This window comes from Pristiophorus japonicus, unplaced genomic scaffold (genome assembly GCF_044704955.1).
Source record: "Pristiophorus japonicus isolate sPriJap1 unplaced genomic scaffold, sPriJap1.hap1 HAP1_SCAFFOLD_334, whole genome shotgun sequence".
Classification (NCBI taxonomy): Eukaryota; Metazoa; Chordata; class Chondrichthyes; family Pristiophoridae; genus Pristiophorus; species Pristiophorus japonicus.
Genome location: NW_027253150.1, coordinates 310,727 through 322,566, shown reverse-complemented (window position 1 = coordinate 322,566; position 11,840 = coordinate 310,727). Strand labels below are relative to the sequence as shown.

The following is an 11,840-nucleotide window of genomic DNA, read 5'->3' as shown; positions in this document are numbered from 1 at the left end:
CTCCTGCTCCTATTTATTTTGTTCTTATATTCTTAGATCCTAGCGTGATTCAAAAATATTCCTTGTCCATTGCAATAATAACTGCGGCAGGATTTAGTGTTTTATAAACAGAGAAGGGTCTCAGTGTAATATGAACCTAGACATGATGTAGTTATAGAAACACAAAATGGAAGAATGATACAGCAGATAATGTGTACATTCAGCCCACTTGTGCCTGTGCTGACACGAAGCTAAAATAGCTAAGCAATTGGTCCCACTCCCCCTACTATTTACCAATATCCCTGCATTTTTTCAAATATAATTATTTACCCAATTCCCTTTTGAAACTTATTACCTGAACTGCTTCCAGCACCCTATCAGGTAGTGTATTCCAGATCATAACAGCTCGTTGTGTACTTCTTTTTCCTCATTTCGCCTCTGGCTCTTTTGCCACGTTCCTTAAATCAGTATCCTCTGGTTACAGACCCGTCAGCCAATGAAAAATGATCTTCTTATTTAAAGTGTCAGAACCATTCACGAATTTGAACGTGTTTATAAAAGCTCCTTTTACCCTTCTCTGCGCTAATGACAACAATCCAAATGCCCTGATTGTCTTAAGTTAACTGAAGTATTTCATCCAAGGTACTATTCTAGTAAATTCCCGCTGCACCCTTTCCAAGGCCGTGCAATCGTTCCTAAAATGTGACGCTCACAATAAACAATGTTTTACAAATGCTTAGCAATAAGTTCCTTTCATTTGCATCCTACGTCTCCATTTATAAAAACGGAAGATAGTGTATACCTTCTGCATTCGAAATCAGAGCCATTGCTATATTAAACCATCTCCTCATCTCCCTTCTGTTTTTCTTTGCAAATGATCTTAAATCTGTGTCCTCTGGTTACCGACACTCCTGTCAGTGAAAACACTGTCTCACTTTTAACCCTATCAAATCCCTTCATAAAGGGAAGGCTATAACAGGCAGAGGTATTATTTTCTGATTGCTGCCAGAGATTGATTGGTAGATTTTGGTTCGTTTAGGATATTACAGATGACGGAACCAATGCTGGTCGATGGAGTTAAGATGCCGATCATCCATCATCTAATTGATTAGAGGAATGGTATAGTTCAGTACTAATTGAGAAAGTGTATTGTGTAACTTAAACAGAAGAATGGTCTAATCCATTAATAAGAGAGACAAGACCTAGAGCAATAAAAAGAGGAGACATCGTCTCGTGTAGTAATAAGTGCGACAGTGCCTAGTGTAATATAAGTAGCGACACGGTATAGATTGTAATAACTGAGAGTGTCCAGTGTACTATAAACATAGGCATTTCCTCGTGCATTATAACTGAGGCAAGGTTTCGTGTAATATGAAAGATACATAGCCGAGTGCAGCAATAAATGAGACAGTATTTAATCTAAGGCTATATGAACAGAGGTACGGTCCAGTGCAATAATAACTTAGCAGGGTATCGTGTAATGTAAAATGAGACAAGTCTGAGTGAAATTTAATCACATGCATGGTCAAGTGCAGTGATAACTGAGACAGAGCCTAGTGTAATATAAAGAGACACGTGTTCTCATGCAATACTAACAGAGAGAGCCTTGTGTAATATAAACAGAGACATGGCTTAGTGCAGTAATAATTGACACATAGCCCAGTGTAATATGAACAGATGCAGAACATAGTGTAAAATAACTAGTGACCAGGTCTAGTGCAATGATGAATGAGGCAGGACATTGTGCAATATTATCAGAAAAAGAGTCTAGTACAGTACTGATGGAGACAGGAGCTAGTCTAATATACCTGCGATATGGTCTGGTGCAGTAATAACTGAGACATCATCTTGTGTAATATAAACAGGGACATTGTCTTGTGTAATATAAACAGAAACATTGTCTCGGGCAATGTAAACATGCACATTGTCTCGTGTAATATAAACAGAGAGATTGTATACTGTAATATAAACGGAGACATTATCTAGTGTAAATATACTGAGACAGTGTCTAGTGTAATATAACCAGAGACATTTTCTAGTGCAATATAAACAGAGATATTGTCCAGTGTAATAGAAACTGAGACAATGTCTACTGTAATATAAACAGAGACTGGACCTACTGTAATATAAACAGAGACACGTTCTATTACAGCAAAAACTAAAACATGTCCTGCTGTACTTTTAACAGAGGCATTCTCCAGATCAGTATAACTGAGGCTGGACATAACTGTCTAAGTTATTAATGTACTTTACCTAATCTCAGTTTATATTATACAGGACCATGTCCCTGTTTATATTACACATGACCCAGTCCCAGTTATTCCTGCACCAGAACATATTTTAGTTAAATTATATCTGACCATTTCTCCGTTTATATTACATAAGTCGCAATATCAATTATTACTGAAACAGATATTTCTCTGTTTATATAATTCATGACCTGGTTTATATTACACTAGGTTCTGTCTGAGTTAAACTGCAGTACACACAGCCTCTGTTTAAGAAAATAAGGACATGACAATGAGGTGCAAGAGTCGGCCATTCGGCCCCTCAAGCCTGCTCCGCCATTCAGGAAGAGCATGGCTGGTCTTCGACCGCAACTCAACATTAACTGAAGTCTCTCATGCCTGATGATAATCTACTACATCTCCTCTTAACCATTTCTGCTCTAAGGATAACAATCCCATCTTCTGCGGTCTCTCCTCATTAAATGAAATACCTCATGCAGGTACCAATCTACTGTCAATATGCTTAAAATAAGCCATTGTTCTGAGTTGAGTCTAATCAATAAGCAACTCTGTTATTCTGATTTTGCTGCCATGAACACTTCATGGCAACCAGTGAGGCGTTTCTGTAAATAAACACAGAAATAGAAGCCCCAGATTAGAGTATTGAGCGACAGAGACACAACAAATGTTTCCCCACCAATACAGCATCGAAATAAAGATGGACAGAAATGGAAATGTCTCAACAGATTCCAGTAACAATTGTTTTTTGGTACATTTCACTAAATTATATTCGAATCAAGTAAAAATGATACCCATGGAGAGAATGGGGAAATATTCCTTCTCGTTAGCATGAACAGCAACATCACATGTCTCGTCTCATTCTCCTATTTCCATTTTCGGTTCCGTCTCTCAAGAATTGTTCATTGACATTTCCCCACAAATAAATGTCAACAGCTAACAAAAGATTACCCTCAGCCATAAGGATATGCCTCAGAACAAATTGATCGGAGTGCACAGAGGGAGTTTTAATCCAAATGTAAACTGTGCATTAAATGACATGGGAGTATTTGATGGGATAGTGTAGATCTTTACGCTATATCTAACCCGTGCTGTATCTGCCCTGCGATTGTTTGATGGGACTTTGTAGAGGGAGCATTAGTCGGTGCCTAAACTGTGCTGTACCTGCCCTGGCAGTGTGTGACACGTGGCAAATAAAAAACAGAAAATTGTGAAGTGATACTTTTTGATAGGAAGAATGAGGAGAGGCAAAATATACTAAAGGATACAATTCTAAAAGGTGTGATGAACACAGAGACCTGGGGATATATGTGCACAAATCATTGAATGTGGCAGGACAGGTTGAGAAAGTGTTTTGAAAAGCATACTTCATCCTGGGCTTCATAAATAGAGCCATAGAATACAAAAGCAAGGAAATTATGACGAACCTGTTTAAAACACTGATTATGCATCAAATGAAGTTTTGTGTCCAATTCTGGGCACCGCGCTTTAGTAAGGATATGAAGGCCTTAGCGAGGGTGCAAAAAGATTTACGTGTGCTTCCAGGGATAAGGTACTTCGGTTATGTGGAGAGACAGGAGAAGCTGGGGTTCTTATCCTTAGAGCAGAGAAGGGTGAGATAACACACAGAGTGCCACTAAGTAGTTCAAAGTGCAGTGGATTGCTCACCTTCAGTGCTGTCCCTCAATCCCAGTCCATCTCTGGGAGATTGTTACAAGAATCAGCCCATCCTCGCAACACAAATATTACCGATGCAATAACAGATCTAAATTACTTTGCACACAACTCTTGCTAGCTAGTAACGAAATTAAACGTATGTTCCAACGAAAAAAGTATTGCATCCTCCCACCCTCACGCATATATATCTTTATTTATATTAATATCTATCCACCGTCGATATATCTTCTGTCTATCTTACAGACGCATGGTCGAATGCAGAAATAACTGACAACCATGTCTGTTGTACAATAAATAGAGATATAATCCTTGGAGTGGGAGTTTATCCCAAAACTATCTGAGACTAAGGCAAAAGTGAGAAACACTGAGCCCCGGTTGACACAAACAGACATTGTGTTGTGAAGTCAAAAGATACATGGCCCAGTTTAACATAAAGGCAGACAGGGCCTAGTGTAACATAGAGGGAGACAGGGTCGAGTGTAACCTAAACAGAGACAGGGCCTAGTGGAATATAAATGGAGACAGGGTCCAGCATAACATAAACAGAGACAGGGCCTCGTGTAATATAAAGACAGACAGGGCCTAGTAAATATAAACAGAGACAGGGCCTAGTGTATTATAAACAGAGACAAGATCTAGTGTAATATAAACCAAGACAGGGCCAAGTGTAATATAAACAGAGAGAGGGCCTAATGTAATTAAACAACGACAAGGTTTAGTGTAATTTCAACAAAGATAGTGCCAAGTGTAATAAAAACAAAATAACATAAGCAATAGGAGCAGGAGTAGGTCACCTGGTCGCTCGATCCTGCTCTGCAATTTACTATCATGGCTGATCTGATTATGGACTCAGCTGCACCTCTTTACGATCCGAAATGCCAGCCGAAATATCACAGTTGGAAGAGCGTTAGACTGAAAATCTAAAGGTCCCTTGTTCAATCCTGGGTTTCGGCAGATGTTTTTTGGCATGCAGGTACAGCAGGCAGTTAAGAAAGCAAATGGCATGTTGGCCTTAATCGCGAGGGGATTTGAGTACAGGGGCAGGGATGTGTTGCTACATTTGTGCAGGGCCTTGGTGAGGCCACACCTGGAGTATTGTGTACAGTTTTGATCTCCTAACTTGAGGAAGGACATTTTTGCTATTGAGGGAGTGCAGTGAAGGTTCACCAGACTGATTCTCGGGATGGCGGGACTGACCTATCAAGAAAGACTGGATTAACTGGGCTTGTATTCACTGGAGTTCAGAAGAATGAGAGGGGACCTCATAGAAATGTTTCAAATTCTGATGGGTTCAGACCTGTTAGATGCAGGAAGAATGTTCCCAATGTTGGGTAAGTCCAGAACCAGGGGTCACAGTCTAAGGATAAGGGGTAAGCCATTTAGGACCGAGATGAGGAGAAACTCTTCACCCAGAGAGTGGTGAACCTGTGGAATTCTCTACCACAGAAAGTTGGTGAGGCCAATTCACTAAATATATTCAAAAAGGAGTTAGATGAAGTCCTTACTACTCGGGGGATCAAGGGGTATGGCGAGAAAGCAGGAATGGGGTACTGAAGTTGCATGTTCAGCCATGAACTCATTGAATGGCGGTGCAGGCTAGAAGGGCCGAATGGCCTACTCCTGCACCTATTTTCTATGTTTCTATGTTTCTATCCACATAACCGTTTGTTCTCTTATTGTTCAAAGATATTTCTATCTCCACCTTAAATATATTCAATGACTTAGCCTCCACAACTCTCTGGGGCTGAGAATTCCACATATTACAACACTCTAAGCGAAGAAATTCCCCTCATCTCAGTTTTAAATGGGCGGCTCCTTATTCTGAGACTGTGTCCCCTAGTTTTATTTTCCCCTGAGTGGAAATATCCTTTCTGCATTCATCTTGTCGAACACCCTTATTATCTTATAAGTTTCAATAAGATCACCTCTCATCTTCTGAATTCCAATGTGTATAGGCCCAACCTACTCAACCTATCTTCATAAGTCAACCCCCTCAGCTCTGGAATCAATGTTCACTGAAATGCCTCCAATGCAGATATATCCTTTCTTAAATACAGAGACCAAAACTGGACGCAGTATTCTCGCTGTGGCATCATCAATATCCTGCACAGTTTTGCCCATGAACTTAGTCTGTCCATATTCCTTTGCAGATTTTTTGTATCCTCCTCACAATTTTCTTTCCCACCTATCCCTATCTTTGTAACATTTGCAAACTGGCTATATTACACTGCAGGCCTTCATCCAATTTATTATGAGCGATTGTAATAGTTGAGGTTCCAACCCTGATCCCTGCGACACACCACGAGTTACTGTTTGCCAAATGGAAATTGACCAATATATCCCGACTCTCCGATCTGTTAGTTAGCCAATCCTCTATCCATATATTAACCCCAACGCCGTGAACGTTTATCGTGCAGTAACCTTTTATGTGGCATCTTATCGAATGCCTTCTGGAAATCCAAATAAACTACATCCAATGGAGCCCCTTTATCGAACTTGCTCGTTACATCCTCAAAGATCTCCACCAAATTTGTCAAACTTGATTTCCCGTTCACGAAACCATGCTGACTGTGCTTGATTGAATTATGCTCTTCCAAATGTCCCGCTACTGCTTTCTGAATGGACTCCAGCATTTTCCCAATGACAGATGTTCGGCTCACTAGTCTATAGTTGCTTGCCTTCTGTCTGCCTATTTTTTAAAATAGGAGCACTAAATTTGCAGTTTTCTAATCCGCTGGGACCGCCCCAGAAGCAAAGGAATGTTGGTAGATTACAACCAATGCATCACCATCTCTGCAGCCACTTTTTTCAGGACCTTTGGATGTAAGCCACCAAGTCCTGGGGAATTGTCTGCCTTAAATCCCATTATTCTACCGAGTATTACTTCATTAGTGATAATAATTGTAATAATTTCCTCCCTCCATATAGTACATTGATTTTCCACTATTTGGATGTTTTTAGTGTCTGCTTCCGTGATGACCGATACAAAATATTTGTTCAATGCGTCTGCCATTTACCTGCTCTCCATTATTAATTCCCCAGTCAGATCCTCTTGTTTACCAACATTTAGTTTAGCATCTATTTTGCGTTATGTACATGTGGAAAGTCTTACCATCTGTTTTTATATTTCGTGCTGGTTTATTTTCCTAATCTGTCTTCTCTCTCTTTATAATTTGTTTAGTTGTTCTTTGCTGGCTTTATAAAGTTTCCCAATCCTCTCGGCTCCCACTAGTCTTGGCCACATTGTATGCCTTTGTTTCCAATTTGACACCATCTCTTATTTCGTTAGTTAGCCACGGATGGTTATCCCTACTCTTTCAGTCTTGCCTGCTCATTAGTATATATTTTTGTTGCGAGTTTTGAAATATCTCGTTAAATGTCTGCCACTGCTCATCAACCGTCCCATACTTTTATCTATTTTCCCAGTACGCTTTAGCAAGCACTGCACTCAGACCTTTGTAGTCTCCTTTATATAAGCTTTGGATACTGCTTTGAGAACCAACTCTCTCACCCTCCAACTGAGTTTGAAATTCAACCATGTTATGGTCATTCATAGATTAGTATGGCACAGAAGGTGGCCATTCAGCCCAAAAATCTCTGCTATCTCTCTTGAAGAGCAATCCAGTTAGTCCCACTCCAGCGCACTTTCCCTATATCTCTGGATTTTTTCCTCATTCAAGTATTTGTACAATTTTATATTGAGGGCAACTATTGATTATATATCTGCCACCCTATCAGGCAGTACAACCCAAATCCTAACCAGTGGTTGCATAAAAAATTTCGTCCAAATATCGCCTCTGGTTCTTTAGTCAATCACCTTACATCTGAATCAATCACCTTACATCTGAACCAGTGGTTCTCAAACTTCTTGTATTCGCGTCACAATTTCGTATACTAGAACTTTTGGTGCACACTTGAAGGGATTAAAAGGTTAAAAAATCAAGTTTCAGAAAATTTAAAAAACATTTTATTAGTCACAGTATATGAGATATACAACATTGGATACATGTATGTTATTAATTATTTTTTATTCTGAATGAAACAATACAATAATAAACTATAATAATAATTCCTCACATTAATTACAGATTAATTAGTATTTTAATGTGCTACTTGAGCCTGACGTTTTTTAGTTCTGTCACTGATATTAGGGCCTATAACCGATAAGGCCTCTCTCATTTCGTGTTCAAGTTCGCTAAATGTTTCCCTTTTTTTGCATTTGATGTTCGTAAGAGTTAAGAATCCTAATTCACAGAGATATGATGTTGAAAACTGCATCAGAATTATCAAAGCTTTTTTTTGATATTGCAGGATATTCTTCTTTAATAGAAATCCAGAATGCATCAATAAACATATCTGAATGTTTCATTTTAAGACCGTGGTCTATAGAAATAGTAATTAATTCTTCGTCTTCTTGCAATGTCAAATCAAAATCTGACGTACTAGTTGGAGAAAATGGATTTCTTACCCAATCATACTTCTCTACATCCAAAGATAGAAAATATTTTTTGAAGTTGTCTTCCAGTGATGCCAAATGCTCCATCAGGATAGGAGCAAACTTTTAATACTGTGATTTGTTATCAAAGGGGACATTTCAAGATTTTGTTCTGTTGCTCTCTTTTTCCAGCTATAATTATTTTTCTGAAAAGCTAATAGCTTGTCTGCAGAGGTGAGAATGTTTTCATTTCGCCCTTGCATACTGGTATTAACGCTGCAAAGACAATTATATATAGCTGCCAAATATGCTAACTTAGCACACCACATTTCACTCTTAAGGTATTTGCAAAAGGTATCGTTTCCTTCTCTTTCAAAAAATACTGACAATTCTTCTTTAAGTTCAAATACACGACATAAGACTTTCCTCCTTGAAAGCCATCTTACATCTGTATGCAAAAGTAAACATTCGTGCTGTGCATCCATAGCTTTGCAGAGCTGTTTAAACAAGCAAGTTTTTAAAGATTTTGAATTTATATAATTTACAATATTAACAACTTGATCTAACACAGATTTTAATTCTAGCAGTAATGTCTTTGCAGCAAGTGCTTCTCTATGCAAAAAGCAATGGGTGAATAATATATTTGGATTATGTTTTTTTGTGAGCATATTGAATCTTTTGACACATCTCACCATAGATTGAGCACTGTCCGTGCAGGTCCAAGCACATGAGTCCCATAAAATTTTCAAGTCTTCTAATTATGAATTCACAGAATCAAATATGCCTTGACCTCTAGTATTTTCTGGAAGTTCTCTACAGCACAGAAATTGGTTAAATATCTCGTTTTCATGAATGAAGCGAACAGATGCTAATAATTGTGCTTTACCACTAATGTCGGTGGACTCGGCGATTTGCAGAGCTAAATTCGAGTTTGTCAGCTTCTTGGCTACATTTTCTTCAATGTAAGGTGACATTTCATTTATGCTTCTCCGAATTGTATCATCAGACAGCGGAATCTTTGCAATGTCTTGTTCTGCTGCATCACCAAACAATATTTTGGCAATTTTACGACTTGCAGACAAAATAAGTGACTCAGCTAAAGTATGAGACTTCATTTTCTGCGCTGTTAATTCAGCAACTTCATAAGAAGCAATTTGAACCTTATCTAACACTCTTAACATTTTTTTCAAAATATTTCACTTCTTTTGATTGCGTCAACATTAATTTCCTAAAATAACTCTGATCTTTTGTTGAAAGATGTGCATGCTTCGGAGTAAAATGACGTTTCAATTTACTGTGAACCATTGCACTGTTCTACAGTTGTTTTCTGCACAAACACACAATGGAATGGGACATTCTTCTTATCCTGTCCATGAAAAACTGAACCTCAAACAATCCTCCATATGTTGACGATGAATTTTGGATTTTTTAGGATTTGGTTCGGCGCCACTTGTACTGGCTTTGGTTGTCGGCCTATTAGCGCCACTTTTAGTGGCACTGTCATTGACATCTCCTTGCTCATTTTTACGTTTTCTTAAAATGAATTTGTCCATTGCGGGGACAAACTTTATTCGGCTGAATGATCCAAACTCCAGGCAGACACGAACTGAGACTTCCAATTTCCAAACTCCAGAGAGTCCAGACAGAAACGAACCTTGAGTTGAACAGGAAATTTTGATTTTGACTATGATCAAAATATGCTAAAAGCCAACTCTCAGAAATCAAAGTAACCGCTAGGGTTGCGAGGCCTGTTCAAATTGGATGTCGCCTACATCAAAGGAGCCACTTATTGGCGCTGTATCAGGTCAAGGCATCAAAGATGTCGCCAGTCCCGGCCACACATCAAGCTGCAGATCAATAAACAACAATAACAAAATAGAAAGTAGAATGTGGTTAAATGTAATTAAATAGTTTTTAACATTTTATTATAAAAACTACACCTTTTACTGCATATGTGTTAGACTCGTCTGTCATTTCTTTCATCCTATATAATAATGACATTGTAAGCTTTTCACATGAACAATTTAATACTATTATTTTGGATTGGGTGTGGCCATGACCCAACTGCCCCCTGGCTACGCCCTTGGTACAGACCCACTTACACACACAAACATAAATATACATGCTTATACATACACACACACACACACACAGTCTCATTCGATGGGAGGCACTCACACTTCTCTATTATCAATGGGAGGGAGTAAGGGAATGAGAGAGGGAGGGTGGTGGATGGCGGTGTTCAGTACTAAAGGGAAACACATTTTCCAAAGGATTTTGTTCTGAGTATGGTCATATAAGTTGTTTGTGTGTGTTGTCTCTTGTCATTATTACTTGTACAACTCTAGAACATAGTGTCTTGACAATAGTATAGATAAATAGATAGTTATTTGTCAATATTGGCAATGTTTATTACAGCAGTGGCGTCATACATATAGGTAGATGACATATGTGCATAAGTGTCTGCCTATCTCTCTCTCTCCCCCTAACCTTCTGTTTCAGAGTTAAGTGGTTTGTGTTTCATTGTAAAATTAGCTAAAGTCCACCATACTTTTACACAATTTGGTGGCACACCTGTGAAGGGTTCACGGCACACCAATGTGCCGCGGAACACTGGTTGAGAACCACTGATCTAAACCCTTGATGAGTTTAAACACGTCTATCAAATCTCCACTTTAACTTCTCTCCTCCTAAGTAGAACAATGCCATCTTCTCCAGTTTCTGCACATTAATTGAAGCCCCTAATGCCTAGAACTAATCTTGCTTGTAAAAATGTTGGAGTCCATTATTAACGAAGCAGTAGCAGGACATTTGGAAAAGCAAAATTCGGTCTGGCAGAGGCAGCATGGATTTATGAAGGTGAAGTAATGTTTGAATAATTTGCTGGATTTATTTGAGTATGTAGTGAACAGGGTTGATAAAAGGGAACCAGTGGGTGTGGTGTATTTTGTCTTCCAGAAGGCATTTAACAAGGTGCCACGTAAAAGGTTACTGCACAAGATAAAAGTTCACGGGGTTGCGGGTAATATATTAGCATGGATAGAGGATTGGTTAATTAACAGAGAACAGAGATTCGGTATAAATGGGTCATTCTCTGGTTGGCAACCGGAAATTATGGGGTGTGCAGGGATCAGTGCCGGGACCCCAACTATTTACTATCTACATTAACGACTTGGAAGATGGGACTGAGTGTAACGTGGCAAAGTTTGCTGACAATCCAAAGATGAGAGGAAAAGCAATGTGTGAGGAGGACACACACGATCTGCAAAAGGACATAGACAGGTTATGTGAGTGGGGAAAAACTTGGCAGATGGAGCACAATGTTGGAATGTGTGAAGTCATGCACTTTGCAGAAAAAAAATCAAACAGCAATTTATTATTTAAATGGAGAAATATTGCAACATGCCACCACGTAGTGGGACGTGGGGGTACTTATGCATGAAACACAAAAGGATAGTATGCAGGTACAGCAAGTGATCAGGAAGGCCAATGGTAACTTGGCC

At 38.9% G+C, this 11,840-nt stretch overlaps 1 non-coding gene across 1 annotated transcript; it reads left to right on the top strand.

The window, feature by feature from the left end:
- Positions 1-4,783: 4,783 nt before the first annotated feature.
- trnaf-gaa (transfer RNA phenylalanine (anticodon GAA)) lies at positions 4,784-4,856 on the top strand. The gene has a single exon. It is a non-coding gene; the product is annotated as a tRNA-Phe (tRNA).
- The last annotated feature ends 6,984 nt before the right edge of the window (positions 4,857-11,840 follow it).